The sequence below is a fragment of the Manihot esculenta genome, chromosome 18, assembly GCF_001659605.2.
Source record: "Manihot esculenta cultivar AM560-2 chromosome 18, M.esculenta_v8, whole genome shotgun sequence".
NCBI classification, from domain to species: domain Eukaryota; kingdom Viridiplantae; phylum Streptophyta; class Magnoliopsida; order Malpighiales; family Euphorbiaceae; genus Manihot; species Manihot esculenta.
Window position 1 is genome coordinate 5,644,351 of NC_035178.2, and position 17,860 is coordinate 5,662,210.

Genomic DNA, 17,860 nt, shown 5'->3' on the forward strand with positions numbered 1-17,860 from the left:
GATTCCAACATAATTAAGTAAGAAGTGCAGCACTCCTTTCATTTTAGTTATAACCCATCCTATTTCTTTCATGTACTCATGAAGTAACATGATTAATTTCTCCTCTTTCAAGTGAGGTGTGCTTCTAGCCTCTATGTTTAAATTTTCGAGGTGATTGGGCAGCACTTTGAACTCCAATTCATATTTCTCCATAAAAGGTGGCTGCAATCTGGTATTGACCTTGGGCAAATTGAATTCTGCTTGTACTGATGATTTGGGCAAATCAAAATCTGTCTGCGCTGCTGATTTGATTTCTGCCTGTTCAAGTGATTTGGGCAAATCAGATGCTGTCTGCACAAGTGATTTGGGCAAATCGCCTCTGGACCAGTTTGTGCAGCATGCTATCTCTTTCGTTTCTTTCAAATTTTTCCTTTTCTCCTCATCCTCCTGGCTGGTGTCCCTTGGTACTTGTTTGACAGCATCAAGCAAAGGTATGTTACTCTCCACTTTGCGAAAGGTTGCAAGTATTTCTTTCTCCTCTTTCTCCTTTTGGGACCTTGCAAATCTCTTTGGGAAGGGGGGAGGTACCTTAAATTTTTCCACTAGTTGCTGGTCTGCCTTGGTCTGCTTGGAGCTGAACTCTGCCTGGATTATTGATTTGGGCAGATCGAATTCTGCCTTGTTTGATGATTTGGGCAGATCACTGCTGGGCAGCTCAGTCTGCCTAGCGATTGGGTCAGTGATTTGGGCAAATCGACTGCCCTGATCACTTTCTGGCAGATTTTCTTCCAAGGCCTGTTTTTGCAATTTTTCTGCCCTACTGTCTTGTAGCTCTTTTCCACTCCTCAATGTGATGGCACTAGCATTTTGCCTTGGATTTATCTCAGTTTGGGATGGTAGCTTCCCTTGTGACTCCAATTTGCTCATTGAAATGCCCATTTGACTCACTTGTTGTTCAAGATTTTGCACAGTATTTGCTAAGGTCTTCACAATCTCTTCAAGGGGTATATTGGACTTTTGAGGTGCAGCTTGGGCTTGATTTCTTTGCTGGTAGCTTGGATATTGATTGCCCCTTGCATAACTGCTTTGCCCATTAAATCCTCTTACTTGTTGGTCTCCTTCTTGAAGGGAGGGACATAGGTTAGTAGGGTGGCTCAAGTTTGCACATATTCCACATGGTTTGGGCTGCTGAATCTGCTGGATTTGTTGGGCTTGACCCACAACAAGACTGCGGACAGCATTGGTGAGATCAGAAATTTGGGATGCTAAAGTGGATGTACTCACCTCATTCACCCTTCTTGGTGGCTGTTCTTGGTCTCCAAATTGCTGTGAGGCTGCTGCCATGGTGGAAATGAAATCCCTTATGGCTTGAGGTGACTTGTCTTCAATTGATCCTCCACATGCTGCGTTTATGAACTTTCTTTCCGAAGGTAGCAAACCTCCATAGAAGTATTCAATGAGTGACTTATCAGAGATGTCATGTTGAGGGCAGCTTGTGCACAATCGATTGAATCTTTCCCAATATTCATATAGCTCTTCATAATCCTTTTGTTTGATGCAACTAATCTCTCTTCTGATGCCAATAGCTTTTGAGGTTGGGAAGTATTTTCTCAAGAAGACTCTCTCCATCCCATCCCATGAAGTGATGGATCCAGGTGGTAAATAAAACAACCATTCTTTGGCAAAATCATCAAGAGAAAAGGGAAAAGCTCTTAATTTAACATGCTCTTCGGAAATACCTTGAGGCCGCATTGTTGAGCACACAATGTGAAATTCTTTGAGGTGCTTGTGTGGATCCTCATTTTTAAGACCTCTGAATTTTGGAAGAAGATGAATTAGTCCGGCTTTGAGCTCAAAAGGGGCTGCCAAAGGTGGGTAAGTGATGCACCATAGTGCTTGGTCATCCAAGGGTGTTGCTAGTTCACGAAGAGTTCTTTCTTGTGCCATTGGAGCTCTTGCCTCAACATTTTTAGCTTCAAATTCAGCAAGGACAGCAGCTGGTTCAAGAGTAGTAGCTGCTGCATTTTCTGCCTCTTCAGGTGCTGTTGTGGTTGTCTTTATAGCAGCTCGTTCAGCTACTATTTTAAGGGCTGGTTCTGGGATTTTGTTGGCAAAAATTTCTGGTTTTTGGGCTGGTTTTGGTGCAATTTTAGGGGCTGGTTCTGAGTGCAGCAGCTTGTGCAGCAACAGATTCAAAAAGTGCAGCATGTACAGCAGTTTCAACAATTGGTTCAGCAACTTTATTCAGCAGGTGCAGCAGCAGGTTCCTCAGTAACTTGTGCAGCAGATTGAATGGTGGACACCAGATTTGTTGCCGATGCTGATGCAGATGGTTTTGAGGCTTGCTTCCTCAAGTTTGCTTGCTTTCTCAAGCTCTTGGCAATACGTTCAATTTCTGGATCGTAAAGAAGAGCTTCTTTACGATCAGCCCTGGTCATAAAAGGAAAATACGTTAGTTTAAATCTATTCCCCGGAAATGGCGCCAATTTTTGATAAGCGGTTGTCGAAGCCGTCAAAAATAAACCTATTATCAATCAACAAATAACTTTGCAGATAGTGGCAATAGGGTCGAACCACAGGGACTTGACACCAAAGATTTTTCTAATAATGACTAGGTAAATAAATAACAAATAAATAAAAAGAGGGGGGTTTTGTTTTGATGAATTAAATCTAAGAAAGCAAGAGAAAGCAATTAATTTAATGATGAGTAAATCAATAAGAGAAAAGCTTCTAGTTGAAGTATGGATCTATTTCAGATTGTTTAGAATTGATCATTGATTCTTTAACACTCCTATTTATTTCAATAAATTAGTTTAGGATGTGGAAGACGCTTCTCACAATCCAAATTCCTCCTTAGTTCTAGTTTGATTAGGAAACGTTCACTAATCAAACACTAGTTAACAAGTTGCCAAGGAACGTCCTTGGGGCCTTTGGCATCGAACAACTGTTAACTGCATTAAGACTTAGAGAAACCTAATTCTAACCTTGCCAACCGCGTGGTCAAGTTTAGATTATGCAACTTTATTAAATGTGTGTTTAAATAATCTAAGCAATTACGGACCTAAACTATTCAAATAATTGTTACTCAAGCAAGCAAAAGCAATAGGCCTAAATTGATTCTAAAAGCAAAGCAACAATTATGGAAAGATCAAATTGCATAAATATTGAAAATAATAGAAGTTTAACAATGGAGATTTAAATCTCCCAATTCATCACAAAATCTGAAATTCACCAACTTCAACTAGAAAAGAAAGTGGTTTAACCACTCATGGTGGACATAATACACAAAAGATGAAAAGAAAAGAAAAAGGGAAGAAACTGCAGTTCTGCCAAGAGGTAGAGATGCTGAGTAGCTGATCAGAAGATGATTTGCTGGTTTGGAGGCTCTCCTTTTATAGCTGAAGAATTCTCTCCATCTAGGGTTTTGAAATCCCTCTTTGATTTGGTGTTTTGACTCCTCTTTTGATGTTGATTTTAATTGCAATTGGAATTCCTTGGATGAGAGACTCTTTCGTGGCTCTTGGTTTTGTGTTGGGAGTGATTGGATTGGATTTGGACTTTTGAAAATTCGGATTTCTGTTTTCTGCCCATTTTCCCGCTCTGCTGTAAGTTTCTGCTGTCAAAGTGATTTGCCTGGTGATTTGAGTGTTTTTGGGCAAATCACTGATCCAATCACTCTTTTGTGAGTCAGTCCTCTATGTCTCTACGAGTGATTTGGCCAGTGATCTTCGAGTATCTTGGGCAAATCACTTGCCCATATCACTGCTGTCTGTTGCCTCCGGGTTTCTGCTTCAGTTTGATCTGGGCAGTGATTGGAGCAGATTATCTGGTGATCTTGGGCAAATCACTGGGCAAATCATCCTTTTGTAAATTTTCTGCACTTTTTCTCCCATTTTCCAATTTCCTCCTTTTCTGTAAAAACAAGATAAAAACCATAAATTAAACTGAAAAATGTGTAAATAAGCAATAATAATTATGATAAAAATGTGGTTAAATTATGCTTGATCAGCCGCCGAACATGGCATACATGCGGAGGCACGTTCGGCCCCCGAACGTGGCCTGGCCAGCCACTATAAAAGGGTCCCTTAGCCGAAAACGGGCGAGCTTTTCTCCCCATTGTCGGCCGAGGTGAGTTCTCCGCCATTCCTCACCATCCTTGAGTTCTTTCCTTCAAATCTTTCATGATTTTCACAAGTTTTCATCCTTTTTTGAAGATTCGCAAGTTTTGAGCGAGTTTTGGAGCTTTGAGGTTCAAGGACTCAAATCTCTCCCACCTTCGAGTTTAGGACGTCTCTCTCTCGATCTTCAAGAGGTAAGAGCCGATCTTAAGCTCATTTTATGTTTAAAGTAAGTTTTATGCAAGATCTATGGGGTAGAATGCATGTTTAGCTCATGGTTAGGTTTTTGAGTTTATGTTGAGTTTTTTGAGCAATGTGTTGTTGTTGTGTGTTGTAGTTGGGGTTTAAGTTAGTTTGAAGCCCCTAGGAGCTAATGTATGTATTTTTGCATGTTTTGAATGAGTTATATGCATGTTGAAGGAATTGGGAGGCAAATGTGCATTAAGGAGCCAAGTTTCTGCCCTTTGGCAGAAACCAGGTTCGGCAGCCGAAGGAACATTCGGCCGCCGAACATGGCTGGGGAGGCAGGCCTTTCGGCTGCCGAAGTTGCCCCCGAAAGGAGACTTTCGTCTCTGTCTGGGACTTTCGGCCGCCGAAGGTGCCGCCGAACCTGCCTGGGTTTCGGCTCTGGAGGGACTTTTGGCCGCCGAAGGTGCCGCCGAACCTGCCCTGTTCAGCCTTTCTTTGCATGTTTTTGCATGATTGTTTGAGGTGTTTTAGGGGGTTTTTGGGGGATGTTTTTAGAGTTATGTTCTAGTTGTTTGGTCCCTCATTTGAGTCCACCTGTGTAGGTCCGGACCCGAGGAACCGAGGACCCCCGCAGTGAGTTAGCTGCATCAGTCTTTGTCTGTAGAGCTTCAGCCAGAGGTGAGTAGAATAAACCTTTATGTTTTTAAAAGCAAATGAATTATACAGTTGAGCATGTTCATGCATCATGAATGCCATGTGATGAATTAGGTTGTTTGCATTAGAATTCACGAATATGTTGCATTGCATTTATGATGTTGATGTGGATTGGTTATTGGATGATCCTTTAGTCCTCATATGGCATGATGATGCTACGGCATGATATGGTATGGAAGTCCAGGTTGTACCCATTCTACGTCCCTGGCACATTGGTATGTTATGATATGTTATGTTAAGAGAAAGACCGGTTGTACCCATTCTACGTCTCGGCACTTTGGAAAGTAGAGGACTATCGGTGACAATACCATCCGAGATGTGATTTGCTGTGATGTGTTGCATTACATGATGACATGAGATTTTAAATATTGTTTTTTAGTATTCTGCTCACTGGGCTCTTGTAGCTCATCCCTTTTCCCTAATCCCCCAGGATTGCAGGTACGGGCTAGGCAGAGAAGTCAAGAAGAGTAGAGTCTTGTATTTGTAATAGTTAGAAGTGGACATGAGAAATTGTAAGATGATGTATAATTGAATAGTCATGTTATGTATAATGATATCGAGGATTAGAAGTTGTGCTTGACCCCATAGATGTTGTAATCCCTTGTTGATGCATGATCTTAATGTTATTGATGACCATGTTAGCCAACTCAAAACATGTTAGGCCACCCATTGGGGGCTTTGATGAGATCCCACAGAGGGGTCAAGTTTATGAGAATGTTTATGTTCAGTGCATGCACAGGTTGAGTTTGGCATATGTTAGAATGTATGAAAGAAAAGTTTTAATTTTTATGTATGTTTGTTGATCATGTATGGGATTAAACAGGTTTTCAGGATGCATGTTTGGCTTGCTACGGGTCCCGGCGGCCTTAAGTCGACCCGGATCCTAGCGCTGGTAGCGGTCCGATTTTCGGGTCGTTACAGAATGGTATCAGAGCCCTAGGTTCATATGGTCGGACCTAGAGTGTCGGGCTCATAGATGTTATAGAAGGTCAAGCACATTAGGGAGATCATGTCCACTAGGATAGGATGTGGAGTCCTGTCATGTTTTATGATGTGAAATGCCATGATAATATACATGTGCATTAATGCTATGTGATGAGGGTTCATGTGTGCCCACATGAACCATATAATGCTAATGTTTGCTTGTTATGTGAACTGTTTTTCATAAAACAGGATGAGAGGAACTCGTCGATCTGCACGATTGACTGGAGTGCCACCTGAGGATGAGGGCACGAGCGCCCGTCCTCCAGCATTGCCTAGGGCAATGTCAAGTAGGTCCAATAGAGAAAGAGCAGTGAGAGACCCTATAAGGTCTTTGGATCTGGGTAGGAGCAGATCAGTCAGAGGAACAGTTCAGGGAGGACCGTCTGAGGACATGGGGGATGCTATGGAGGTAGAACAGAGGAGGGATGGCAGTCTGGGAGTTAGCATGTCAGAAGAGGGAATGGGAGAGTCCCAAGGAGGCACTCAGGCCTCGGGATTTGTTCAGCCACCCCACTACCCACACTTCTCACAAAACCCTGGGTATTCGATGGGAGGCACATCGGATTACCATAGCTTTAGCCCTTATCCCACACAGATGCCATACCCACCCTACTACCCACCATATCCACAGTACCCAATGTATCCACCCCCACCTTACCATCCAAATCCAGCAAACCCTACCCCAGGGGATGCTGCACCTCCTCCTCCACCAGCAGAACCAGCAGCCCCAGTTACTCAACCTTCTAGACCTAGCTCAGCCAGTGGGAGCAAGGTCAAGATGACCGACTATGTGAAGTTGGGTGCTCCTCAGTATGAAAAGGGGGATGACCCGTTCGTGTATCTTGAGAAGGTCAAAGTGATCACAGATGAAATCGGGGCTGATGATTGCAGAGCCATTCAGATGGCAGGGTTCACACTTCAGTGCAAAAAGGCACGACAGTGGTTCAAGAATTATGTGAACCCGAGGGTGGACAGCATGTCTTGGGAAGAATTTGCAAACGAGTTTGCAGGATGGGCTTTCCCTGACAGCTCAAGGGAATTGAAGATGATAGAGTTCGAACAGTTGAGCCAGACTGATGATATGAGTATTGAAGAGTTCACAGACAGATTCTTGGAGCTGTTGCCGTTTGCAGGGCAAAACCTTGACTCAGACCAGAAAAAGTCAAGGAGGTATATCATGAAACTTCACCCCAGATATTCCTCCTTGATCCAGTCAGCAGATAGGGAGAGCTTTCATGCCATAGTGGATATGGCTCGGAAAATGGAGGCTAGTGCCATCACTCGGGGGACAGTTAAGCAGTCAGTGGCACAACCTTCTGGTTCCAAGACCCCAGGCCCTTCTTCTCTGAGTGCAGCAGCTTCAGGTAGCAAAAGGTGGAGTAACACCACTAGGAAGTTCAAGAAGAATAAGTTTTGGAACAAAGTTAAGTCTAGTCTGGGACTAGGGAGAGGCTCAAGCTCTGGCGCGGATAATGCAGTTTGTGCAAAGTGTGAAAGGCCACACAGGGGAGTTTGTCGGGCTGGGACAATGGCCTGCTTCAGATGTGGGCAAGAGGGACACATGGCTCGGGAGTGTCCTAGGGCAGCTTTTGGAGCACAGTCTCAGCAGACAGCTTCTGGTAGTGTAGCTCAGCCAGCAGCTCCAGCCATGACTCAGGCCAGTGGCAGAGGCAGAGGGAGAGGGGCAGCCTCTTCTTCAGCAGGTTACAGAGGTGAAGGTCCATCAGCTCCAGCACGGATCTTCACAATGACACAGCAGGAGGCAGATGCATCTAACACCGTGGTGGCAGGTATCTTAATCGTTGGTTGTTCTAATGTATATGCTTTGATGGACCCTGGTGCATCTCATTCTTTTATTGCACCGAGAGCCGTTGAGAGGTTAGGGTTGATGACGTCTGGGTTAGAGTGTCCTCTCTGGGTCAGTGGACCCAAGTGTGATCCATCAGTGGCAGAGTCAGTCTGCCAGAGTAGTCTTGTGTTTGTTGAGGGAAGATGCTTGTCCGCCGACCTAGTGGTTCTAGATTTGACAGATTTTGACGTCATTCTAGGGATGGACTGGTTATCTACCTGTAACGACCCCAAAATGGACCGTCACCGGCGCTAGGATTTAGGTCGGCTTAAGGCCGTCAGAACCCGTAGCAAGCCTGCTATACTCTCTGTGTACCTGTAAAACTCATACATGATCATACATTTTCTGTGAAAATAACAACTCTTTTCTCTGTACCAAGGCTTAACCTGTGCATGCACTAGCTCTGTACTCTGTACTTTGTACTCTGTACGCTGTACCCCTGACTAGAGCTTGCTCTAGATGGGTTCATATCTGTTAAGCCTGGTAATAAAACATTTATACATATACAGATCATGTACGTAACAAAAGCTTTACCACACAATACAACTAAGTCAAGCACAACTCTACATAACTATTACATCTCTTTACAATTTACATGTCCACTCTATACTATTACAAGCTCTTTTATTCTTTCTGTACTCTGTTGGACTGTCCCTGTACACTGTACACTGAACCTGCAAAACTGGGGTTAAGGGAGTGGGATGAGCTCTATAGCCCAGTGAGTAGAACAGGCAAACAATTCAGTAAAAGATGCTCTCATGGAATGCACCATATCACAGACAAACCACATCAAGAGTAAACCTGTCACCACATAGTCCCAGTAACTCTGTGCCAAGGCGTAGAATCGAGCACCTGGTCTTCCTGTCATATATGTATATGTGTATATAACACCTCTGTACTTACCATTGCCAGGGCGTAGTCAAAGGCTCCTGGACTTTACTATATACCTGCCAGGGCGTAGTCAAAGACTCCTGGACTTTGCTATACCTGCCAGGGCGTAGTCAAAGGCTCCTGGACTTCCTGTCTGGAACTACTGGATCATTCAGCATTCACCCACATCAACAAAGTACTATGCAATGCAACATATTCGTGGATACTAATGCAATCAACCTATTGCATAATCATGATGCATGAGATATGCGAAAACATGTCATTGTTCAATTAAAAGAGTTAAGTTTAGTTCCACTCACCTCTGGCTATCTAGACTGACTGACTCTGCAGGCTCTGAAAACTCTGGAGTAGTACTCACTGCTGCTCTCTCTGGTTCCTCTGGTCTGTACCTATACAGATAAAGGCAAATGAGGGACCAACCTAGCTGTGTATCAATTCTATGACACTGCCCAAGACTCCCCATAAACTCACTCAACTATCTATGCAAAGCATGCAAAAGAAGGCTGGACAGAACACTTTCGGCGGCAGGTTCGGCTGCCGAAAGTCCTCTCCAGAGACGAAACTCAAGCACCTTCGGCGGCCGAACTTTCACTTTCGGCTGCCGAACCCTTTCGGGGGCAAGCTTCGGGGGCCAAAAGGCACTCCAGAGACGAACGTCTCTAACCTTCGGCGGCACCTTCGGCGGCCTAACTTCCCTTCAGAGCCGAAAGTCCAAAAGCTCAGGGCAAGCTTAGGCAGCCGAAGCCACCTCCTCTCTTCTCCTCAGGGGTTCGGCGGCCGAATGTACCTTCGGCTGCCGAACCTGAGTTCATCAGCAGGGCAGAAACTTGCCCTGCCTCTCGCCAAAGGCACCAAACGCCTCTCCCACTGCACACCACACTTCCTCCACTTGCATACACTTATGTATATGCTCAAAGGGGTCCAAAACTACCTAAAACCCCAAACACACAACACAAACAACACAAAAACAAGCTATACACAACAAAATCATCAAAACCTCTCCAATAACCCTATTCATGCAACTCTCTCTATCAAACCCCATAAAACCTTCAGAAAACATAAAAACAAGCTCAGGATCTTCACTTACCTCGTGAAAATAAGTAGATGAAGGATCCGAACGTGGAGGGTTGGAGCAACTTGCCTTCAAACTCTCCAAACTTCAAAACTTTAGGTGTTTAGCTTAAAACCTTCAAAGAATCATGAAAACTAATCAAATCTTTGCATGATTTAATGAAACATGAAGAAATACTCACCAAGAGCAGGATCTCACCTCAGAAGACAAAAGAAACGGTGTTCTCACCGCTTCAACCGACTGAGGGCCGTTTTATAGGTGGCTGGCCAGACCACCTTCGGCGGCCATACGTGAAACCGAAAACCATGCATGTTCGGCGGCCGAACCTCAACTTCGGCGGCCGAACCTGGCTTTTCTACCTTGGTTCATTTCACTCAAAACTCAGTTCCTTATGCATAAAACTTGATGAACATAGTAACACATTATAGAACAACAGAAATCAAACCCTTCTAGAAACTTCCGACATCCCGGATTCCACCGGAAAGCAGAATTCCGATACCGGACTCCAGCCGGGTATTACACTACCCATGGTGCTACCTTGGACTGCAGGGACAAGGTAGTCAGGTTCAGAGGTCAGGATGGGTCTGAGGTTGTCTTCAGAGGAGACAGGAGGGGTACACCTAGAGGTCTGATATCAGCTCTTCAGGCTCGTAGGATGCTTAGGAAGGGATGTCAGGGGTTTTTGGCTCATGTGAGAGAGCTTAGCAGTCAGGTCAGAGAGCCCACCTCGGTGCCAGTGGTTAGAGAGTTTCTAGACGTCTTCCCAGACGAGCTGCCAGGTTTACCACCTGCTAGGGAGATAGAGTTCGAGATAGAACTGATGTCCGAAACCCGACCGATCTCTATTCCTCCCTACAGGATGGCTCCAGCTGAGTTGAAGGAATTGAAGGAACAGTTGCAAGAGCTGGTAGAAAAGGGTTTCATCCGACCGAGCACTTCACCTTGGGGTGCACCAGTTTTGTTCGTGAAAAAGAAGGATGGATCCCTTAGGCTTTGTATCGACTACAGGCAGTTGAACAAAGTCACTACCAAGAATAAGTACCCGTTGCCAAGGATCGACGATCTATTCGACCAGCTAGCAGGAGCGAGTTGTTTCTCCAAAATAGATCTGAGATCAGGGTACCATCAGTTAAGGATAAGGGAAGAAGATGTGCCAAAGACAGCTTTCAGGACCAGATATGGGCATTTTGAGTTCCTTGTAATGCCGTTCGGGTTAACCAACGCCCCTGCAGCATTTATGGACCTCATGAACAGAGTGTTTAGTCAATACCTGGATCACTTTGTTATTGTCTTCATAGATGATATCTTGGTGTATTCCAGGAATGCAGAGGAGCATGCCCATCATCTGCGGTTGGTTTTGCAGACCTTGAGAGAACATGGCTTGTATGCCAAGTTCTCCAAGTGTGAGTTCTGGCTGAGGAGCATTTCGTTCTTGGGGCATGTAGTGTCAGAGAATGGGATAGAGGTGGACCCCAAAAAGACAGAAACTGTGGCTAACTGGCCCAGACCCACTTCAGTGACAGAGATCAGGAGTTTCTTGGGTTTGGCAGGTTACTACAGGAGGTTCGTTCAGGACTTCTCGAAAATAGCAGCTCCTCTGACCAGGTTGACCAGGAAGAATCAGAAGTTTGTGTGGACCGACCAGTGTGAAGAGAGTTTTGAAGAGCTTAAGAGGAGGTTGACTTCAGCACCAGTTTTAGCTCTGCCATCTAGTGAGGAGGACTTTATAGTCTTTTGTGATGCGTCCCGTGTGGGACTGGGTTGTGTACTGATGCAGAATGAGAGGGTGATTGCTTACGCTTCTAGGCAGCTAAAGAAGCATGAGTTGAATTACCCCACGCATGACCTTGAGATGGCAGCAGTAATCTTTGCACTCAAGATGTGGAGGCACTACCTCTATGGGGTAAAATGTGAGATCTTTACAGATCATAAGAGCCTGCAGTACATCCTGAGTCAAAGAGATTTGAACTTGAGACAGAGAAGATGGGTAGAGCTGCTGAGTGACTATGATTGTAAGATCCTGTATCATCCGGGTAAGGCGAATGTTGTGGCAGACGCCCTAAGCCGGAAGTCACTAGGCAGTCTATCCCACATCACGGCAGAGAGGAGACCAGTGGTGAAGGAATTTTACAAGCTCATTGATGAAGGTCTACAGTTGGAGTTGTTCGGTACAGGTGCTTTAGTGGCTCAGATGAGAGTGACACCTATGTTTCTGGAGCAAGTGGCTCAGAAACAGCATGAGGACCCAGAATTAGTAAAGATCGCCAGGATTGTTCAGTCAGGCAAAGACAGTGAGTTCAGATTTGACAGCAAGGGGATCCTCCGCTATGGGAGTCGGCTATGTGTACCAGATGACATAGGGCTAAAAGGAGACATTATGAGAGAGGCTCATAATGCAAGATACAGTGTTCACCCCGGAGCCACCAAGATGTACCAAGACTTGAAGAAAGTTTATTGGTGGCCAGCGATGAAGAAAGACGTGGCACAGTTTGTGTCAGCCTGCGAAGTGTGTCAGAGGGTGAAGCTGGAACATCAGAAGCCGGTTGGAATGCTTAACTCGCTACCTATTCCAGAGTGAAAATGGGAGAACATAGCTATGGACTTCGTAGTGGGATTACCGGCAGCGTCCAACAGGTTGGACTCCATATGGGTGATTGTGGACAGACTCACCAAATCTGCTCACTTCATCCCCGTCAGGAGTGGCTACTCTGTAGACAAGTTGGCGCAAGTATATGTGGATGAGATCGTCAGGCTGCATGGGGTTCCTGTTTCAATAGTGTCGGATAGAGGGCCCCAGTTCACCTCCAGGTTTTGGCGGAGTCTGCAGAATGCCATGGGTACCAGGTTAGATTTCAGTACTGCCTTCCACCCCCAGACGGACGGACAGTCCGAAAGGACCATCCAGACTATCGAGGATATGCTTAGAATGTGTGTGCTGGACTTTGGCGGTTCTTGGAGGCAGCATCTACCGTTGGTGGAGTTTGCCTACAATAACAGCCATCATGCTAGCATCGGGATGGCTCCGTATGAAGCTTTGTATGGGAAGAAGTGCAGATCACCAGTTTGCTGGGAAGAGGTTGGAGAAAAGGCCTTGGCAGGGCCTGAGCTGGTAGAGATCACCAGCAGGGTGGTACCCATAATCAGAGAGAGGATCAAGACTGCTGCAAGCAGACAGAAGAGTTATGCAGACATCCGCAGACGACAAGTAGAGTTTCAGGAGGGGGATCTGGTATTGCTCAAGGTGTCTCCAATGAAAGGAGTGGTTCGCTTTGGGAAGAAGGGTAAACTAGCCCCACGATACATCGGACCCTTTGAAGTCTTACAGAAGATCGGGAATGTGTCGTACAAGCTGGATTTACCTACTTCAATGGAAAGAATCCATCCGGTTTTCCATGTTTCCATATTGAGGAAATTTGTGTCAGATCTGGGCAAGGTTCTTAGTGAGCCTGATGTGGAGATCCAAGAGGATCTCACCTATGTTGAGCAGCCAGTACGGATCATAGACACCCAGATCAGAAAGTTGAGGAACAAGGAAATCCCGATGGTGAAAGTCCTGTGGAACCACCACAATATGGAAGAGTGCACCTGGGAGACACGGGAGTCCATGCTCCAGCAATACCCTTATCTTTTCTGAGGTTAGTTCCCTGTGAGTCTTTTGTGCTCTACATGTTTGATATGTGTATGCCTTGCATGTGCTAGTTGAGGAACATTCGGGGACGAATGTTCATAAGGGGGGGAGAATGTAATACCCGGCTAGACTCCGGTATCGGAATTCCTACCGTCCGGTGGAATCTCGGATGTCGGAGACCTCTAGAAGGGGAAAATCATGTTTTTATGAAATGTTTTAAATGATTTTGATGTTTTTAAATGAAAAGGAAATGAGTTTTTGCATGAAAACAACCTTAGAGGAAAACTCAGGTTCGGCCGCCGAAACTCAAAGTTCGACCGCCGAACATGCAGGCATTTCGGGTGTGCCTTAGGCCCCCGAAGGCATAGGTTGAGGAAAGTGCAGGTTCGGCCGCCGAATCTCAAGTTCGGCCGCCGAACATGGCATGCATGCGGAGGCACGTTCGGCCCCCGAACGTGGCCTGGCCAGCCACTATAAAAGGGTCCCTTAGCCGAAAACGGGCGAGCTTTTCTCCCCATTGTCGGCCGAGGTGAGTTCTCCGCCATTCCTCACCATCCTTGTGTTCTTTCCTTCAAATCTTTCATGATTTTCACAAGTTTTCATCTTGTTTTGAAGATTCGCAAGTTTTGAGCGAGTTTTGGAGCTTTGAGGTTCAAGGACTCAAATCTCTCCCACCTTCGAGTTTAGGACGTCTCTCTCTCGATCTTCAAGAGGTAAGAGCCGATCTTAAGCTCATTTTATGTTTAAAGTAAGTTTTATGCAAGATCTATGGGGTAGAATGCATGTTTAGCTCATGGTTAGGTTTTTGAGTTTATGTTGAGTTTTTTGAGCAATGTGTTGTTGTTGTGTGTTGTAGTTGGGGTTTAAGTTAGTTTGAAGCCCCTAGGAGCCAATGTATGTATTTTTGCATGTTTTGAATGAGTTATATGCATGTTGAAGGAATTGGGAGGCAAATGTGCATTAAGGAGCCAAGTTTCTGCCCTTTGGCAGAAACCAGGTTCGGCAGCCGAAGGAACATTCGGCCGCCGAACATGGCTGGGGAGGCAGGCCTTTCGGCTGCCGAAGTTGCCCCTGAAAGGAGACTTTCGTCTCTGTCTGGGACTTTCGGCCGCCGAAGGTGCCGCCGAACCTGCCTGGGTTTCGGCTCTGGAGGGACTTTCGGCCGCCGAAGGTGCCGCCGAACCTGCCCTGTTCAGCCTTCCTTTGCATGTTTTTGCATGATTGTTTGAGGTGTTTTAGGGGGTTTTTGGGGGATGTTTTTAGAGTTATGTTCTAATTGTTTGGTCCCTCATTTGAGTCCACCTGTGTAGGTCCGGACCCGAGGAACCGAGGACCCCCGCAGTGAGTTAGCTGCATCAGTCTTTGTCTGTAGAGCTTCAGCCAGAGGTGAGTAGAATAAACCTTTATGTTTTTAAAAGCAAATGAATTATACAGTTGAGCATGTTCATGCATCATGAATGCCATGTGATGAATTAGGTTGTTTGCATTAGAATTCACGAATATGTTGCATTGCATTTATGATGTTGATGTGGATTGGTTATTGGATGATCCTTTAGTCCTCATATGGCATGATGATGCTACGGCATGATATGGTATGGAAGTCCAGGTTGTACCCATTCTACGTCCCTGGCACTATGTAAGAGAAAGTCCAGGTTGTACCCATTCTACGTCCCTGGCACATTGGTATGTTATGATATGTTATGTTAAGAGAAAGACCGGTTGTACCCATTCTACGTCCCGGCACTTTGGAAAGTAGAGGACTATCGGTGACAATACCATCCGAGATGTGATTTGCTGTGATGTGTTGCATTACATGATGACATGAGATTTTAAATATTGTTTTCTAGTATTCTGCTCACTGGGCTCTTGTAGCTCACCCCTTTTCCCTAATCCCCCAGGATTGCAGGTACGGGCTAGGCAGAGAAGTCAAGAAGAGTAGAGTCTTGTATTTGTAATAGTTAGAAGTGGACATGAGAAATTGTAAGATGATGTATAATTGAATAGTCATGTTATGTATAATGATATCGAGGATTAGAAGTTGTGCTTGACCCCATAGATGTTGTAATCCCTTGTTGATGCATGATCTTAATGTTATTGATGACTATGTTAGCCAACTCAAAACATGTTAGGCCACCCATTGGGGGCTTTGATGAGATCCCACAGAGGGGTCAAGTTTATGAGAATGTTTATGTTCAGTGCATGCACAGGTTGAGTTTGGCATATGTTAGAATGTATGAAAGAAAAGTTTTAATTTTTATGTATGTTTGTTGATCATGTATGGGATTAAACAGGTTTTCAGGATGCATGTTTGGCTTGCTACGGGTCCCGGCGGCCTTAAGTCGACCCGGATCCTAGCGCCGGTAGTGGTCCGATTTTCGGGTCGTTACAGCGTGTATTTTATTGCTTTGCTTTGAGATACAATCTATCTTTTATACTTAATAACACTTCAAGGAAAATACCTTTTAAGATGCTGAATATTCCAGGCGTGAGGTTCAGGGTTTCCTTGCATATTCTCAATTCGATACACTCCTGGTTTGACCACTTTAGCTATTCTGAATGGGCCTTCCCAGGTCGGTGCTAGCTTTCCAATTGCCGCTCTTTTTCCCGTAGCCTCTAGATTTCTTAGGGCCAAATCTCCTACCTTCAGGCTTCTTTCTCTAACCCTTTGATTATAGTAATGAGCGGCTCTTTGCTGATACGCAGCAGTTCAAACTTGAGCTTCCTCCCTGACTTCCTCAAGAGCATCCAGGTTGCTTCTTAACTTGTCTTCGTTGGTACTTTCACTGCTAAACTGAACTCGATGTGTAGGAACTTGTAGCTCGACTGGGACTACAGCCTCAGTACCGAATGCGAGTGCAAAAGGCGTTTCCTTAGTGGATGTTCTGGGGGTAGTTCGCAGTGCCCATAGAATGCTGTTGAACTCTTCTGCCCAATTTGCTTTTGCCCCATCCAGTCGTTTTTTTAATCCTTGGAGGATGGCTTGGTTGGTAACCTCTGTCTGGCCGTTGGTTTGAGAATGAGCCACTGAGGAAAATTTATGCCATATTCCCATGTTTGCCGTAAACGCTCGGAAAGTGCTGCAATCAAACTGCCTGCCATTATCTGAGATAAGTACCCTTGGTATGCCAAATCTGCAGATAATATGCCCCCATACGAAGTCTATCATCTGTCGAGCTGTGATCGTGGGTACTGCTGCTGCCTCCGGCCATTTTGAGAAGTATTCCACAGCCACCACCACGAACTTTTTCTGCCCCGTGGTTTTGGGAAAAGGTCCCAGGATGTCTATTCCCCATTGTGAGAATGGCCATGGACTGGATATGCTGGACTGAGGAACGGCCGGGACATTGATGGCATTGGCAAACCTCTGACATACATCGCACCTGCTGACGAACTCTTTTGCTTCCTTTTTTACAGTGGGCCAGTAATATCCTTGCCTGAATATCTTATTGGCCAATGTTTCCGCTCCTTCATGAACTCCGCACGTTCCTCTATGTATTTCCTCCATCACCTTTAATGCCTCTTCTGGACTCACGCACCGGAGCCACGGGCTGGATTTTCCTCTTCGGTATAGGGTCCCCCGTACCGCCTGGTAGTTAGCTGCTCGGGCGGCTATTTTCCTTGCTTCTTCCTTGTTTTCGGGGAGCTTTCCTTTCTCTAAATATTCCAGGTACGGGGTCATCCAAGTCTGGGTTTGTTCTGCCTGCAAAACCATGTTTGTTTTACTAAAGGCAGGTGTATTGACGTGTTGTATGTATACCTCATCGGGGAGCTGTTCTAATTCTTCTTTGGTTAACCGACTGAGCAAGTCTGCTTCTTCATTTTCTTCTCGAGGTATTCTTTGAAATTTGACAACAACTCCTCGATCCATGAGCTCGGCCTCTATTGCTTTCACCTTTGCTAGGTAATTCTGCATGGTTGGATCCCTGGCTTGATATGCCCCAGTTACTTGATTGATTACTAGTTGTGAGTCACTATTCACCTCGAGGTCAGTTGCCCCCACTTCTAGTGCGACCAGCATTCCGTTTATTAGGGCTTCATACTCTGCTACATTATTGGAGGCTTTGAATCCCAAACGTAGGGCGTAGCAAACCTTGAACTCTCCGGGCCCCTTAAGCATTATTCCAGCGCCGCTGCCTCCAGCGCCTGAAGCCCCATCTACATATAACTTCCAATTGAAGTTCTGGGAGAGTTCTTCCTTTCTTTCTTTCCTCGACGTTTCTGAGGACGATTCTCCTTGTTTCTCATCGAATGTGCACTCCGCTATGAAGTCAGCGAGGGCCTGAGACTTTATAGCTGTCCGAGGTCGATACTCTAGGCAATAAGGACCGATCTCCACAGACCAAGCTAACATCCGACCTGAAGTCTTCGGCCTTTGTAAGATCTTCTTCAGGGGTTGATCTGTCATGACAATCCCTTGGTGGCTTTCCAGGTAAACC

The 17,860-nt window shown here is 45.5% G+C and overlaps 1 non-coding gene across 1 annotated transcript; it reads left to right on the forward strand.

Annotated features, from left to right (window-relative positions):
* Nucleotides 1–1,453: 1,453 nt before the first annotated feature.
* LOC122722574 lies at nt 1,454–1,560 on the forward strand. The gene has a single exon (XR_006349512.1). It is a non-coding gene; the product is annotated as a small nucleolar RNA R71 (small nucleolar RNA).
* The last annotated feature ends 16,300 nt before the right edge of the window (nt 1,561–17,860 follow it).